The sequence below is a fragment of the Hippopotamus amphibius genome, chromosome 4 (assembly GCF_030028045.1).
Source record: "Hippopotamus amphibius kiboko isolate mHipAmp2 chromosome 4, mHipAmp2.hap2, whole genome shotgun sequence".
Classification (NCBI taxonomy): Eukaryota; Metazoa; Chordata; class Mammalia; order Artiodactyla; family Hippopotamidae; genus Hippopotamus; species Hippopotamus amphibius.
The window spans coordinates 153,387,243-153,405,153 of NC_080189.1; the positions used below are offsets into that span (position 1 = coordinate 153,387,243).

At 36.8% G+C, this 17,911-nt stretch overlaps 1 protein-coding gene across 8 annotated transcripts in view; it reads left to right on the forward strand.

The window, feature by feature from the left end:
• Window positions 1–17,911, forward strand: part of GPHN (gephyrin) — a 596,826-nt gene that overhangs the window by 445,720 nt on the left and 133,195 nt on the right. The window lies entirely within an intron of this gene.

Consider the following 17,911-nt stretch of genomic DNA (forward strand, 5'->3'; position numbering starts at 1 on the left):
CTTTGGGATTCTAAGAGAAAAGTGCTGTATAAATGCTAATTTTTTAGATATTATTTAGATCACTTAATGGTATCACCCTATCTTCTTCCTGATCATTATCAAGAGAAGGAGTACAGGAAGACCATACTGAACTGGGTCCTTAATTACACCACTGGGAGTTTTGGTAAACAGAATGATTTCTATTTCCAGTAGAGTGTCTGTATTATTTAACAATTTAAAAAAAGTACTTGGAGAACTTCAAATAGGTAAAATTTTGTTTTATTTTCTTTTCTTTAATGTAAGATTTTCCCATTTCTGTGTTGTGAATCTGCTACCTTAGCTTGAAAACAAGTTATTAATAGGCAAGCACACTGCAATTGTTTGTCCAGGACCTTCATATTATCACATAATTTATTTATTTTTATTGGCTGTGTTGGATCTTAGTTGCTGTGCATGGGCTTTCTGTAGTTGCAGCGAATGGGGGCTACTCTTCGTTGTGGAGTGCGAGCTTCTCATTGCAGTGTTCCCTTGTTGCGGAGCATGGGCTCTAGGCATGCGAGCTTCAACAGTTGTGCCTCACAGGCTTAGTTGCTCCGTGGCTTGCGGGATCTTCCTGGGCCAGGGATCTAACCCGTGTACCCTGCATTGGCAGGCAGATTCTTAACCACTGTGCCACCAGGGAAGTCCCCTTTTGTGAGTTTTTATAACATCTGACAGACATGTGAATCTGAGGGGGGGTCTTCAATTATAGGAGATCTAAAGTCCTATAACCCCTTAAGACCTAAGGTTGAGAAAACGAAGAGTCAGGGAAGAGGTGATTGAATATTTACTAAAATAAAACGATAGAAATATATGAAATTTTAAAATGACATTTTTGATGATTACTGTATGATTTTCATTTATTATTGATCGTTAGATGATGGTGGGTCATTGATAGTGATTGTGGTGATTAGGAACAAAAAAAAATTTCTTACTGAGAACAGATTTCTTTGAAACCTTTTCACCTCTATCATGGATCTTTGTGCTGTTAGAACTGCTTTCATTTCAGTTATACTCTTACTGGCTTGTTAGCTATTAATCACTTTGGGTGGACCTTATGATGGTCTGGGCTTTTCTATTCATCTTTTCTTAGGATGAAATAATCATGTAGGTGGTCCATATAGCCATTTAGATCCATGTAGAGAGCCCATCCAACATTGTAGCCTTTTAATTCTGAGTTCTGTAAGTTTAAGGTTATTCCTCTCAATACTGCTTCAGTGACTCATACTCATGCCCATAGCCACCCCTGGGACTTTTTCATCACCATGAGCTGTTCTGCCTCTGAACTTCTTAATCTCATTGCTTTAATCTACTTTTTTTTAACATGCAATACATGTTAACTTTTATTAATATTCAACAGCTAATTACATCTTTTTTGACACTTTTTTTTCTGTTCCTCACATAGTTGAGGTTCAAAAATTACTTGTTCACTTAATTATTTTTTTAGCTGTTTATTGGAATATAATTGCCTTACACTATTGTGCCAGTTTTTGCTGTGCAACAAAGTAAATCAGCTGCATCCATACATATATCCCTATACCCCCTCCCTCCTGCGACTCCTTCCCACTCTCTCCCATCCCACCCCTCTAAGTCATCACCTGTCATCAAGTTGATCTCCCTGTGTTATGCAGCAGCTTCCCACTAGCTGTCTATTTTGCATTTGGTAGCGTATATATGTCAATGCTATTGTCTCACTTCCTCCCAGCTTCCCCTTCACCCCCCACCCCATGTCCTCAAGTCCGTTCTCTACATCTGCATCTTTATTCTTGCCCTGTCACTAGGTTCATCAGTACCATTTTTAGTCTACTTTTATCTCCCTTTTTTTTTCTTTCTTTGCCATGTAGTACTATATTGCAGTCATATAGACCCTATTAGCTATTCCCGCATTCTCTTAGTGCTATGTCCTGCCTCTATTCCTTGGGACCCTTTCCCTCACAGCATAAAATATCCATTCCCCTTATTTTCCTAGAAAACTCTTCCTTATCCTTCCATATTCAGTTCAAATGTGATCTCCTCTGTAATGGATTCTCTGAGTTCCCCCAAGGCAGGGTGACTAATCCTTCTTGTTTAACCCCTACAGTTTCTTCTATTTTAATCATTTTTTTTCATTTACTTGCTGAATTAACTATCCTCAAGGAAAACATTTCCAAAATATAGCTAATAAAAACTATGATCAGCTTCTTTTTTAGCATATATAAAAATGTGTCAAAACAAAAATCAGCAGATCCTAGAGAAAGGAAGAGAGTTAGCACTTAACAGAGCTTGTTCAGAATTGTCCAAGGAAGACTTAACTTTAATAACTGTTTAAGTAAGAGGTAAATTTCCTTTAGCTCCTCAGAACTAATGGGGTAGCCAAAAAGTTCCTTCAGTTTTTAAGTAAAAATAAAAGACACATTTTTCATTTTCACCAAGAACTTTATTGAACAACGTATTCACCCATTTGTTCCACTATCTTCTGCCATTTTTCAGGCAACTTCATATTTCCATCTTCTCAAAACTTTTTATCTTTGAGAAAAGAACTGTTCCAGGTGCCTTTTACAGTCTTCCAGGGAACTGTAATTTTTTTTCCATTAAGAGAATTTTGTAAAGACTGAAATAAATGGAAATCCAAAGGTGCAATGTCTGGTGAATACGGTGGATGAATCAGAACTTCCCAGCCAAGCTGTAACAGTTTTTGCCTGGTCATCAAAGAAACATGTGGTCTTGCATTATCCTGATGGAAGATTATGAGTTTTCTGTTGACTAATTCCGGACACTTTTTCTCAAGTGTTGCTTTCAGTTGCTCTAATTGGGAGCAATGCTTGTTGGAATTAATCATTTGGTTTTCCAAAAGAAGCTCCTAATAGAGGACTCCCTTCCAATTTCACCATATTAACAACCTCACCTTCTTTGGATGAAGAGCAGCCTTTGATGTGGTTGGTGGTGGTTCATTTCACTTGCCCCATGATCACTTCTGTTACACATTATTGTAAAATACCTACTTTTCATCACCTGTCACAATTTGTTTTAAAAACTGAACATTTTCATTACATTTCAGTGGAGAATTGCAAGAAATACAGTCAAGGTTTTTTTCGCTGACCTTATGTGGAACCTAAACGTCAAAGCGATTCACATAAGCAAGCTGGGGCAAATGATTTTCAGTGCTTGACTGGGATATTTTGAGGATGTCAGCTATCTCCCACATGGTATAATGTTGATTGTTCTCAATTAATGTCTTGATTTGATCACTATCAACTTCAACTGGTCTTCCCAACTGTGGAGCATCATCCAGCGAGAAATCTCTAGCACGAAACTTCGCAAACCACTTTTGACACGTTTGATGAGTTACAGCACCTTCTCCATACACTGCACAGATCTTTTTGGAGGGTTTCAGTTGTGTTTTTACCTTTCTTGAAATAATAAAGCATAATATGCCGAAAATATTGCATTTTTTTCTTCCATCTTCAATATTAAAATGACTACACAAAAATTCACCAGTTTTGATAAGGTTTTTTAAATGCATGCTGATAATGCAGCTGTCACAATACAGTCTAACAAAATTGTTTCGAATGAAGTTAAAGACAGCTAAGTGCTACTAGAACCATCTTAAAGAAAAAAGTGAACGAACTTTTTGGCCAACATTGAAACAACCTGTAGATAAAAAGCTGAGTTTATTCTTACTCTGGTAAGGGAGAGTGCCACTTCAACAAAATCTTAGTCTCAGAGTCTCAGAAAGGGAATGGCAAAGTCAGGATATTTATGGGGGTTTGAAGTTTGATTTAAAGCAGTTCTTTTAATGTGGTTTTAAGTAGAATTAAATAAGGATTGTGATATAATCATTTAGAAACCATGGACATGGCAAGGCAAAGAGTTCTGAGAGTCTTGGTGTGTAAACTGTTTGTTGGTACTTTCTATTTAAGAAGTTTCTGGAATGAGCAATAAAGTTATTTACAACTTTTACCTTCCAGTGAAGAATTTTCTGGAATAGTAAAGTTAAGTTGGTAAAGACAATGGAATAATGATATTATGCAAATGAAGACAGTACGCTGTGTATTTTTACAGATGGTTTCAGAATCAGAGTTCCCCTTGTGATCAGTCTTCAGCCTAAGCTGAAAGATAGACCATTAACATCTAAGGATGTGATCAATCAATCAAGCTAAACCTTCACCCCTACTTAAGGAATCACAATAGTACATCAGCTCTCTAGGGAAGTTTTTTCAACTTTCATAGGTGCCAACTTGCCTGCATTTGTTATTGTTGGATGGTCATTTATTGAACTATTCAATGAGACAGCAGCTATATAGCAGCATTTAGGACTATGGATATCTCACGTCTGAACCTGCTGTACAAATGTGAGAAGGATTATGGTCAAAATTTGTAGTCCTTTTTTCAGCCAGGAACCAGAAGTGTCCAAAATTAAGCCAAGAATAACTGTGTCAACAAACTGGACAACCTAGAAGAAACAGAAGAACTCTTAGAAACATACAATCTATCAGGACTGAATCAGGAAGAAATCAAAAATCTGAAGAAACTAATTACTAGAAAAGGGATTGAGTCAGTAATCAAAAATCTCCCAACAATGAAAAAGCCAAGAACAAATGGCTTCACTGGTTAATTTTACCAAATATTTAGAGAAGAATTAGCACTGATCTTTCTCAAACTCTTACCAAAAATTGAAGAGGAGGGAACACTCCCAAACTCATTTTATAAGGCCAACATTACCCTGATAACAAAGCCAGGAACAGATACTGCAAGAAAAAAACTATGGGCCAATATTTCTGATAAATATAGATGCAAAAATTCTCAATAAAATACTAGCAAATTGAATTTAGCAGTACATTAAAAAGATCACTCACTAAGATGAAGTAAGGTTTATCCCTGGGGTACAAGGACAGCTCAATATATGCAAATAAATAAATGTGATGCATCACATTAACAGAGGAAAGAAAAAAATCATATGATCATCTCAATAGAAAAAGCATTTGACAAAACTCAACATTTGTTCATGATAAAAGAAAGAAACTCTTAACATATTTCTAGGTATAGAAGGAAGGTACCCCAGCATAATAAAGGCCATATATGATAAGCTCACATCTAATATCACACTCAGTGGTGAAAAGCTGAAAGCTTTTCTGTAAAATCAGGTACAAGACAAGCGTGCTCACTCTCATCATCCCTACATAACATGTTACTAGAAGTCCTGGACAGAGCAGTCAGGCTAGAAAAAGAGATAAAAAGCATCAGAACTGGAAAAGAAGTAAAATAGTATCTATTTGCAGATGACATGATTTTATATACAGAAAATCCTAAAGACTCCACCGGAAAACAGAACTGACCAACAAATTCAATAAAGTTGCAGGATACAAAATTGACATACAAAAATTCAGTAGCATTTCTATGCTCTAACAATCAGTTATCTGAAAAAAATATAAAGAAAATGATCCCGCTTACAGTAGCTTCAAAAAGGATAAAATACTGAATAGATTTAACCAAGGAGGTGAAAGATCTCTACATTGAAAACTACCAGACATTGATGAAAGAAGTCAAAGAAGACACAGAAATGGACAAGTATCCTTTGTTCATAGGTTGGAAAAATTAATATTGTTAAAATGTTCATACTGCCCAAAGTCATCTATAAACAGTAGACTATTCCTATCAAGATTAGAATGGCATTTTTCATAGAAGTGGAAAACAAAAATTCTAAAATTTATATGGAATCATGAAAGACCGGGAATAGCCTGAGTCTTTCTATCCTGGGAAAGGAAAACAAAATGGAAGTCATCACACTTCTGGATTTTAAGCTATATTATAAAATTATAATAATCAAATAGTATGGTTCTGGCATAAAAACAGACACACAGACCAATGGAACAGAATCAAGAGCCCAGAAATAAATCCATGCATATATGGTCAACTAATATTTGACAAGGGAGCAAAGAATACTCAATGGAGAAAAGGCACTCTGTTCCATAAGTGATACTGGGGAAATTGGATATTCACATTTAAAAGAAGGAAACTAGACACCTGTCTTACACCACTCACAAAAATTAACTCGAAATGGCTTAAAGACTTAAATGTAAGACCAGAAACTGTAAAACTCGTCGAAGAAAACACAGGAAAAAAGTTCCTTTACATGGATTTTGTCAGTGATATTTTGGATATTACACCTACAGGACAAGCAACAAAATAAAAAATAAACAAATAGGACTACATCAAACTAAACAGCTTCTACATAGCAAAAGAAACTATTAGAATGAAAAGACAACCTATAGAATGGGGAAAAATATTTGCAAAGTTAATACCTGATAAGGAGTTAATAATCAAAATGTATTTTAAAAAACTCATATGACTCAATAGCAAAAATAAATAAAAAATCCAGTTACAAAAGACCTGAATAGATATTTTTGCCAAGGAAGATATGTGAATGACCAACAAGCACATGAAAAAGACACTCAACATCACTCAACGTCACTAATCATAAGGGAAATGCAAATCAAAATCATAATGAGATATCACCTCATGCCTGTCAGAATGGCTACCATCAAAAAGATGAGATAACAAATGCTGGCAAGAATATGAAAAAAAGGGAACCCTCATGCACTGTTGGTGGGACTGTAAACTGATGCAGCCAACATGGAAAACAGTATGGAGGTTTCTGAGAAAATGAAAAATAGAACTTCCATACTACTCAGCAATGCTACTTCTGGGAATATATCCAAAGGAAACAAAAACACTATGTAGGAAAGATAACTACATCCCTTATTCATAGCAGCATTATTTACAATAACCAAGACATGGAAAGACCTTGTGTCCATCAGTGGATGAATGGATTAAGTAGTTATGTGTTATACACACACACACACACACACACACACACACACACACACACACACACAATGGAATATTATTCAGCCTTAAAAAGGAAAGAATTCTTGCCATTTGCAATAACAAGCAAAGACCTTGAGGGCATTATATTAAGTGAAATAAATCAAAGAAAGGTAAATTCTGTATAATCTCACATGTGAAATCAAAACCCACCAACCAACCAACACATAGAAAAAGAGATCAGATTTGTGGTTACCAGAGGCAGGGAGTGTGTGTTAGAATTGGATTAAGATGGTCAAAAGGTACAAACTTCCAGGTATAAGATAAATAAGTACTAAGGATATAATGTATAACATGAGGACTATAGTGAACATTGCTGTATGGTATTTTTGAGAGTTGTCAGAGTATAGATCCTTAGAGTTCTCATCACAAGAAAAAAGTTTTTTTCTTCTCTTTTTGTATCTATATGAGATGATGGATGTTAACTAAACTTATTCTAGTAACCATTTCACAATATATGAAAGTCAAGTTATTGTGCTGTACACCTTAAATTTACACAATGCTGCATGTCAATTATATCTTAGTAAAACTGTGGAGAAAAACTAAAATAAAATTAAGCCAATCTGAGGAGCCTTTAGAAGAAGATACAGGGTTGTTAGCCAAACTACCCAATTTTCTGATTTCTTTGTTTGCTTACTGGATCTTTTTAGTAGTATAAATGATCCCAGAGAAGTATACAGGCATATAAGAACAAAATTCTTATCTAAAGGCAGCGCATGTTTTTCCTTGAAATGCCAATATTATATCTTTTTTTAATAAATTTATTTATTTATTTATCTATTGGCTGAGTTAGATCTTTGTTGCTCCGCACAGGCTTTCTCTAGTTGTGGCAAGTAGGGGCTACTCTTCGTTGCAGGCTTCTCATTGTGGTAGCTTCTCTTGTTGCAGATCATGGGCTCTAGGTATGCGGGCTTGAGTAGTTGTGGCACTCGGGCTCAGTAGTTGTGCCTCACAGGCTCTAGAGTGCAGGCTCAGTGGTTGTGGCACACGGGCTTAGTTGCTCCATGGCATGTGGGATCTTCCCGGACCAGGGCTTGAACCCATGTCCCCGGCATTGGCAGGCAGATTCTTAACCACTGCACCACCAGGGAAGTCCCCAATATTATATCTTAAAGCAGCTGAGCCACTGCCACTGTAATTTCATGAAACTTTGAAGTGAGGAGTTCTTTAGTCTTGGTTGCATTATCAAACTCACCTGGTAGTCTCTGAATCAGAGCATGTAGCACGCTCCCTACTTTTGGAGCCTCTTGTGAAGCTTGAAGTAAAGAGGCTTGAGAAAGGCAGAAAGAAATCCAGAATTTCCCTGGAATGATCATGATTTTTACTTTTAAATCAAGGTCCACTTTTTCTACTTTTTTAAAAATTAAATTGTCTAACTTTTTTTTCCTTCAAAAAGAAACTGATGGCTTAAAAATGGATCTTCAGTGATGTTGGGGACTCTACTGAAGGCAGACATCAGTTTACAAAGATAGTAAGATCCTATCCAGTCTGTGGGTAGTAGCTAGCAGGCTTTTGTACCACAAATCCAATACCAGTCATTGGGGAACACCCAATAACCTATTTGGGGCCAAAATACTCATATGTGCTTATCAAATATGTTATAACATTTGGAGCCACTCATCAAAAATAATTCTGCACCGTACAATAAAATGTAAAGTGTTGAGACCATTTAGAAGATCTGAAATGAAAGAAAAATAGTACCTTAACTTGTAAGGTATATAAAAGTGAGACAGCCTCCAAGTAGTACATTGATTCTTAGTTCCCTTACAAGTTCTATTTCTTTTAAAGTTTGGTTACAAAAGCTAATTCTCACCAAAAAAAAAAATTAAAAATTCTTTTGGTGGGGTCAAGAACCTTGTCTTCTAAGTATGACTTAAGAAAGAGTTTTAGATTTCCATCTCTTTAGCCTGTTTTATAGTTTGTCATTGGAAAAGTCACCTAATAGTTGAGTATAGTTCCCCAGGAAACTAGCAGATTCATTACAAGGAAGTGGAACCAAAAGAATCTGGGTGGTTACCAAAAAAAAAATAATAATGTAGTGCAAAACCAGTTTAGCTAGTTCACAAGTGAATAACAGCCAAGTATTAGATACATACCAATGAATGATTAAGGATGCAGCCGAAGTACAATATTAATAATAGGGCAATATAGATAACATAGTTAAAAGAACCAGGGAAAGAAAGGGAATAAAATAATAATGAAAATAAAGAATAGAATGCAGATAAAAGTTTGCCAATCCACTATCTTATTCTGTGGATCTTGGATAGAAACTCCCTACAGTCATGTGGTCAGAGGTCTTGGATGGAAGATGTCTCTTTCAGAGAATTGTCTGTTTCTAGAGTATTCCTAAAAAAACTCCTCGACTTAAAATCTACAAATTCAGGAATGGATTATCCCTGTTTGGGAAGACATGAATCCAAAGATTAAACCTTTAGAGTTGTATTGCTGTGCTAATTACTAACAGTACTTGATAAGGCCCAGTGGGGTTCCAGAGCTGTCTCTGAGGTCTCTTCCAAAAGACGACTTCTCTGGGTTTTAGGTCATGCAAAGATTATTTTAAAGGATGTTGAGGAAAGGCTGCTCATACCTGTTTATAAGACTTTGGTGTATGGCATGAATAATTCCTTGCAGTGTTTAGCCATGTCTGCTTTCAGTAGTGTGGAATTTGGAATCAAAGATGATATGCCTAGAAGAGGAATGAAGAGTGGAAAAGTGGAAGGGTTGATGAACCACAGAAAGGTTTGATCTCATTGGCATTAAAGACAATGCCTTAGGCCATGGAAATTCAAGCATCTAAGTTTAGCTGATTTGATTTTCAGATCTACATTTGTTCTCTCTACCTTTCCTGAAGATTGGGGGTGAAATTGACAGTAAGGTTTCTTCGTAAGTGGCAGGGCTTTCCAAAACTCTTTAGTAATAGGCCCAGTAAAATGGGTGCCTCCATCACTAGAGAGAAAGCTCAGAATTCCCTGAATTAGGAATATAAAATCAAGAAAATGTCACTGCTATTAGAGTAGTAGCTCTCTATCAAGGAAAGACTTCAAACCATCCCAAGAATAAGCAAACAACAACCAAGACATATTCAAAACCCAGAGAGTAGTTTTGTGAAACCCATTTGGAGGTGTTTAAGGGGACCCTGAGGTTTGGGCTCTTATCCATGTCCCACCTTTATAGTCTTACCAGGATTATATTGGTGACAGATGAGATAGGGTAAAGCTTTCCCATCAATGTTAATTATGTTCAGTGGCAAATTTCTTCTTTCACTGGTGGGTAATTTCATGTAAAATTTTTACAAGATTCCACCTGAGATCCTTCAGTGCTGCTAAATAGCTAATAGTGCAGTTTATATCCAGCTTTCTCCTGGTACCTCTTTTCTAACTCTGGAGCTGATGGCTGGCATTCTGTAATAGAGGCTTTGAACTCAATTTGCTTTTAAATCAAAGACTTGGTCCCTTGGGGTCTTATAAGGGCTATAATTTTACCGAGGGCTCTCTGTCTGGCATGATGATTAGTCAAGACATTTCCTCTAGCCTCCATATTATCTCCTTTTGTTTGAGCTCCTATTTTTATAATAGACATTTCCTCAGGAAGCATTAGAGCACTTAAAAGTTCTATAAATTGCTAACCATTCTTTTTTTTTAATTCATTTATTTATTTGGCTACGTGGGTCTTAGTTGCCACACGCAGGATCTTCATTGCAGCATGTGGGATCTTTTAGTTGCAGTATGCGGGATCTTAGGTTGCAGCATGTGGGATCTAGTTCCCCAACCAGGGATTGAACTCAGGCCCCCTGCATTTGGGAGAGTGGAGTCTTAACCACTGGACAACCAGGGAAGTCCCTAAATTGTTAATAATTCTTAATTAAGATTCCTGCTGAGGTCAAGAACCCTTCCTTGTTTCCAAAGCATTTCAAAATTATGGAATAACCCAAAAGCATATGTACTGTCAATGCATATATTAACCCTAATATCTGTAGGCAACTGAAACTTCTGATGTACTCACAGAGTTCTGCCATCTGGGAAGATTTGTCTCTGGTAAAGCATCATAATCTAGGGATGAAATTTTATAATAATTAGGTAGGAAGTTAGTGAAGAGCTAATTTTAACTCACAAAAAGACCTGTTCATGTTTGATGCCTAGGGAAGAGGTTTACTTAAGTCTTATATTGGCATGGCAATTGCAGAAAAGTTGGGAACCCATTGCCTGCAATAGTCAGTGAGACTCAAGAATCCTTTTAATTATCTCTTAAAGTCCATATTCTGTCAGGAGTGAGAGATTTACTTCCTTGAGAGAAATCATGTTCTTGGTAATGAACTTTACTTAGACAAAATTTTAACTTCTCTTTGTGAGTTAAAAAGGTAAGTGGATAGATGGAATCAGTCTTAGAGCTCACTCCATCTTTAGAACACAATAGAAGTTATCCACATGTTGAATAAGAGTAGAATCTTATTAGGAAAATATAGTCTTTAAGGTCCTGGTTGAGGACTTGTGAAAAGTAGGAGAGTGTTTCGGTAAATCTTTGCAATGTAACAGTCAAAGTATATTTTGTAGTTTCTCAGGAGAAGGCAAACAAATATTGACTATTTTGACCTAAAGGGTCATTAAAGAAAGCAGAACATAAATCTCCACAGTCGAATATGCAACCTCAGGAGGCACTAAAGATAAAATAGGTTTGGGGATTGGTACTGCATGGAAGTGGGAAATAACTGTTCTTTTATGGGCCTGTTGTGCTGAACAAATCCACACCCTCACCTATGCAGCATTTTGACTGGGAGGATAAAAGTGTTACAAAAACTAGTACAACATATGTTGAATCTTTTCTGTATTTACTTTTACCTATTAGTTTTAGTGCTTCTTTAGCTTCTGGTTCAAGAGAGTATTTTACACTTTGGGATTTAGGTTTCGATGGCTTGATTTGAATACTAATAGCTTTAGCCCCAGTAATCCTCCCTATATTCCTTGAATTTTTGCTCACAGAATGAAAAAGTCTGGCATCTCCTTGAGATCTTCAATTTAGGGTTGATTTAAACACAAAGATACTGGTAAATCAATTTCCAAATTAACTGTAATGTTTTTGCAAATAAGGGAGTCCTCAGGGATTTCAAGAAAGAAACCATCAGGACAATATTTAATCTAATGACTCCATGATAGTACACCCTGCCTAGCAAGTTAGCAGGTATGATATCACAGAAGAAGAAAGAATGTTACTGTGTTAAATGTCCAAGGGTAACAATTATGAATGACATGGAACTGGCAAGCATTATTAGAGATACCCCCTGAGAAATTTTTTTAACCCAGTGGAGGAGATTGTGTAATAGTGGTTGAGTTTAAGACTGATAGCGTATGCCTCTATTTATCAATAAAAAGCAACTTTTTTTTTGGCAAGGTTGTCCTTTAATATTTAGAGAAATTTCTCCCTGGGAATTTAAGGGTAAAACAAAAAATCCCCCTCATTAACTCACTTTTTTCCCCCTTTAGCTTGTTAGCTAACACAAGATAGTTCTTTTTCCAATGTCCTTTTTTATATAGTATCTATAAGTGTCTTTATCAAGAGATTCCCTCTTTGGGGATTTGCTGACGCTGGTAGGAACATATAGTTGTTTTATCTGTAATGCTTTCAATTTATTCTGAGGGTTTTGTTTTTGTTCTAAGACTCTTAAAATATTCAGCAAGGTACTTGAGTCCTGGCAATGGCATAATTCCCCATACCAGTTTTTGCTTACCTACTAAATCCCCTATTTCACTTAAGACGGTTTACAGAAATCTAGGGGAGAGTTAGGAAACACAACTGCTTTAACATCTACTCTTGAGTCTTATCTAAAACTGTTGAAGAGCCTATCCCTGAAGTCTCCAATGTTATCCTTTCCTTGCTTGTAAGACTGAGTCAGAGCCCAGTCTACTTTCTCAGGAAGGACTTTGGAAATAGCTTCCAAAAGACTTTGACCAACTTCTATAGCTTTTCTAAACCCCTCTGATTTCCTATGCAATTTAGGTTCTTCTGAGTTACCCTCAGGTTCTTCCCATTCTGCTTTTCTCATGGAATTTTTTGCATCTCAAGCTTCCACAAATATATGAACTAATTGTTATAGATCTGGAAGCCCTGGATGTGTTCTTAAAAGTATTCCAAATTTCTCTGCAAATTTCACTATGCCCTTTCTAGGCTTTGGAAAGTCATTGATGACTCTCAGCTCAGAGGAAGAACAGAGCTTAAAATCAACCATAAGGGGATATTTTTCTGTTCTGAAGGAAGTTATACTAAAAGAGGTAACTGAGCTTTGGAAGTTTCTTGCCTGCCAAAAAGAAAGGGGAGTGGAGCAGAGGGAGAGGTGGGTGGAGGGAAATGGAAGAGTATAGGATGGGGAAAGAGAAATAATAAGATAAAATCCACTAGGTTCAAGATGTGATTTTGGAGGATCTAAACAAGCATTATTTTAAAGTTTTTCACATTTTTATTGTACCTTGGCCAAGGAATTTCTTGAAGTGATTTTGGAATCTGAATTTCTTTTGGGTATTTCCTCATGCCAATCAAAAATATCCAGCCCATTAGATGTTTGGAATTTTGTTTCTTTTTTGTCCTACAGCACCTCTCAAATGATTTTGTTCATAACAAAAGTTCCCCAAAGTGGCCACTATAATTCTAAATTATCCTTGGCGAAATTAAAGATGAGTACACAGATTTGGGGGTATAACATAAATGCATGTAAGAAGTAGGAGTCTGGCCTGGAGGAGGTATAGATTTAGGTTTAGACTAAAGCAAACAAGAACCTGTGAATAGTCCATTTAAAGTGTTGCTTGAACACCTCATATATCAGATTCCCCAACCTAATGAGTGGACTGTCCAACTACAAACTAACGTATTTGTAGTTCCAGAGCATCAAAAGGTTTGAAGAGGAGCTCTCTTCCATAGCCAGACTCTCACTAACAAAATAATGACAAGAAGGGAGTTCCCTGGTGGCACGGTGGTTAAGACTCCACCCTCCCAATGCAGGGGGCCCGGGTTTGATCCCTGGTTAGGGAACTAGATCCCACATGCATGCTGCAACTGAGAGTTCACATGCCACAACTAAGGAGCTGGCAAGCCACAACTAAGGAGCCCACCTGCCACAACTAAGACCTGGCGCACCAAATAAATAAGTAAATATTTTTTAAAAAAGGTAAGAACAAGGAAAGTTCTCAGAGGTTGATGGATAACCCAGGGCAAAACTTATTCAAAGGACACCACTTTGAGGAGAAACCTGAACTTCTTAATTCCCAGAGTCAGTTTGGGAAATAGACTTATTGGGGCCTATGCCCGTATTTTTCCACATGAATTTTCCCCTTATAGAGGTATAAAAGAAAATGACAAGGCTAGAAAGAGACAGGTAGTAATGTTGTTAGTAATAAGACCGGTTCCTTGTTCCTACAAGACAAAATAAACATAGCTATTGGGGAGCTCAAAGAAAATAAATCAATGTTCAGTCTAATGTGAGACTTGCTTATCTCACTGTAGTGATTAGAGACACTCCCATTCCCCAAAGCAGGAGGGTCAAGGAGTCTCAGAGGAGCTTGCTGTTGTCAAATCAAGGATCTTGGGCTTTGGTGGGAAGGGGTCAGTCCTGACTGGGCCTCCCTGTGGCCTCTATGATTGTTAAATGCTGGCTCCCCACACATAAGAAGTTAGTATAACCAGGGGGAACACCACTTTAACAGAGTATTAGTAGCATCTCAGTGTGGGCTCTACGTTGAGATATTTATATTTTGAAGCTAGGTTTAAGCTGAGCTTTTCCACTGTGACAGTTTGATTAGAATTGGATAAAGCAGATGTAACAGTTTAAGATTAGTGGACATAGCAAGGCAAGGATTCTGTGTGTATGGTGTGTGGCTTTGCTTTGTTTTACTTTAATTTTGGCCTTTCTACTCTACAGAATAGATTTGCATGTAAGCAAAATTAATTAAAACCTGAGCAAAGCTCAAGTTGAGCAAAAGGGTCAAGGCTAACTCCAGGAAATCCTACAGGGGTACCCAGGAATAAAGACAACATGTTAAAGTCGTGACTTGAACATATTGCTTTTTTTTTTTGGTGTATTCAGTCATTTAGCTACAGTCTTCAGGTGTCAGTCAGCATGAGTATCCAGGACACAGCTAAGGCTTATGTTAATAACAACCTAACCAATCTAGATAGAGATAAGGAGCTATATTTATCAAAGAAATGAGTCATTCCAAATCCAAAGTGACTAAAATAATTCATTTCATTCATACTCAAATTCCTCAGAGATGAAGTGTCATCTTCCATTCCAAGACTGAAGTCTTTAGGTAATGTTTCAGATGCTTTCTAAACTAAATGTCATATGAATACAGGATCCATAATTTCTCTAGCTGGTAGGTTTCTCTGGTTTCTAGAACATCAGATGAATTACCATGGCTGCCAAAGTCCACATAAAGCCAATCATCAGTGTCCTTCCTTTTAATTTTTTAAATTGAGATGAAATTCACATAATATAAAATTACTAATCATTTAAAGTGAATAATTCAGTGGTATTTAGTAAATTTATAATGTTGTGCAACCACCACTTCTGTCTAGTTCCAAAACATTTTCCTCACCCCAAAGGGAACCCCCATACCCTTTAAGCAATTACTCTTCATTCCCCAGCCCCTGACAACCACCAATCTGCTTTCTGTCTCTAAGGATTTGCCTACTCCGAATGTTTCATATAAATGGAATCATACAATTCCAGATGAATATAATATGTGGTGATTTTTATCTAGCTTCTTTTATTCAGCTTAATGTTTTCAAGTTTCATCCATGTTGTAGCGTATGTTAGTATTTCATTCCTTGTTATGGCTGCACAATATTCCATTGTGTATTTATACCACATTTTGTTTATGCATTGGTCAGTTTATGGACATTTGTATTTCCACCTTTTGGCTATTGTATACAGTGCTGCTTTGAACATCCCTATACCTGTGTTCATTTGAGTACCTGTTTTCTGTTCTTTGGGGTTTATACCGAGGAGGTAGAATTACTGGGTCATATATTAATTCTATGTTTAACTTTCTGAGGAGCTGCCAAACTATTTTTCACAGTGTCTGAACCATTGTGCATTCTCAATAGCAGTATACAAGGATTCCAGTTTCTCCACATCCTTGTCAAAATTTTTGTTACTTTTTTTTTTTCATTATAACCATTCTAGTACAAGTGAAGTGGTATCTCATTTTGGTTTTAATTTGCATTTCCCTAGCGAGCAATTATGTGGAGCATCTTTTCATGTGCTTCTTGGCCATTTGTGTATCTTCTTTGGAGAACTATCTATTCAAGTCCTTTGTCCAGTTTTTATTCAGGTAGCTTATCTTTTTGTTGTTGATTATAAGAGTGCTTTATATATTCTGAGTGCTAGACCTTATCATATGTATCATTGGCAAATATTTTCTCCCATTCTCTAGGTTATGTCTCCACTTTCTTGATGATATTCTTTGATGCACAAAATTTTTAATTTTGATGAAGTTCAGTATATATGTTTTCTTTTGTTGTGTGTGCTTTTGATATCCTATCTAAGATTTCATTGCCAAATCCAAAGTGATAAAACTTTACTCCTGTGTTTTCTTCTAAGAGTTGTATGGTCTTAGCTCTTATATATTTAGGTCATTGATCCATTTTGAATTAATTTTTGTGTATAGTGTGAGGTAGTGATCCAGTCATTCTTTTGCATGTGGATATCCAGTTGTCCCAGTGCCATTTGTTAAAGAGACTATTCTTTCCCCCATTGAATGGTCTTGGCATCCTTGTCAAAAATCAATTTACTATAGACGAATTGGTTTATTTCTGGACTCTCACTTCTGTTCCATTGATCTATGTGTCTGTCATTATGCCAGCATTACACTATTTTGATTACTATAGCTTTGTAGTAAGTTTTGAACTCTGAAAGTGAGAATCTTGCAACCTTGTTATTTTTCAATATTATTTTGACTCTTCCGGGCCCTTTGCCATTGCATATGAATTTGAGGCTTGGCTTTTCCGTTTCTTGGGAGGAAAAAAGGCCTTTGGGATTTTCATGAATATTACAGTGAATCCATAGTTTGCTTTGGGTAGTATTACCATCTTAACAATATTAAATCTTTCAATCTGTCTTCCTTTGAATCTTAAGGTGAGGCTCGCTTTTACATCTCGGATATTTGTACATTTCACAGTGAACTAGGTAGGCCATGGCATGTGAGTATCTGATGGAGATTTCATTCCCAGTCACAAAGTAATCTGTATATTTCATCTCTGGAGGAACTTTTATCACACAAATACCTCCTTCATTTTCTTGCCTTAAAGTGAAACCAATGTATCAATGCCAAATTTGGAATTAATATGACCTGCTGTGCCAGACTCCAGACACCCCTCCCCAGTTTTTCTCCCATCTGCTTTTCCAGCCAGGGCTTAGGGCCAGGCAGCCCAGGCCGGTTGCTAGTCCTGCAGTAGGCCACCTCACGGCCCGTGGTGGAGGCTAGGGCCCTGTGCCCACAACCGCCTCACTCCCTGGAAAGGGGCTCTGCACCACAGCAGTGGCCAGGCCGCCTCCCATGCAAAGATTTGCAGATGAGGACTCAAAAGAGTCTTGGTGTTTAAACTGTCTTTGATACTGTCTATTTAAGAGCTAATGGGTCTTTCAGGAAAATCCTAGATTGAGTAATAAAGTTATTTGCAGTTTTATCTTCCTGGGCAAGAAGTCTCTGGATTAATAAATTTATGTTGATGAAAACAATGGTATAGTAAGATCATGTTTCAATTCTTACTCTAACGTAGAAGCCAACATTAGTTATCTAGGCAGAAATATCTCTGGGATGCAAAACAGTTTATCTGCACCCTAATTTGGTGAAAAGGCATTCTTCTTTATTTAACTATGTGTAAAATTCTGTGCTAATTTCTGGAGATTCTTCTTTGAACAAACTGTAAAATAAGTAAAATAGAGGCTTCAGGGTTTGGGTTATATAAAGACAAAACTGCGTTTCTTCTTTAAATGAATTAAGACATTTTACTACTTCAGTAGCAAGAAACTGGAATAATGATT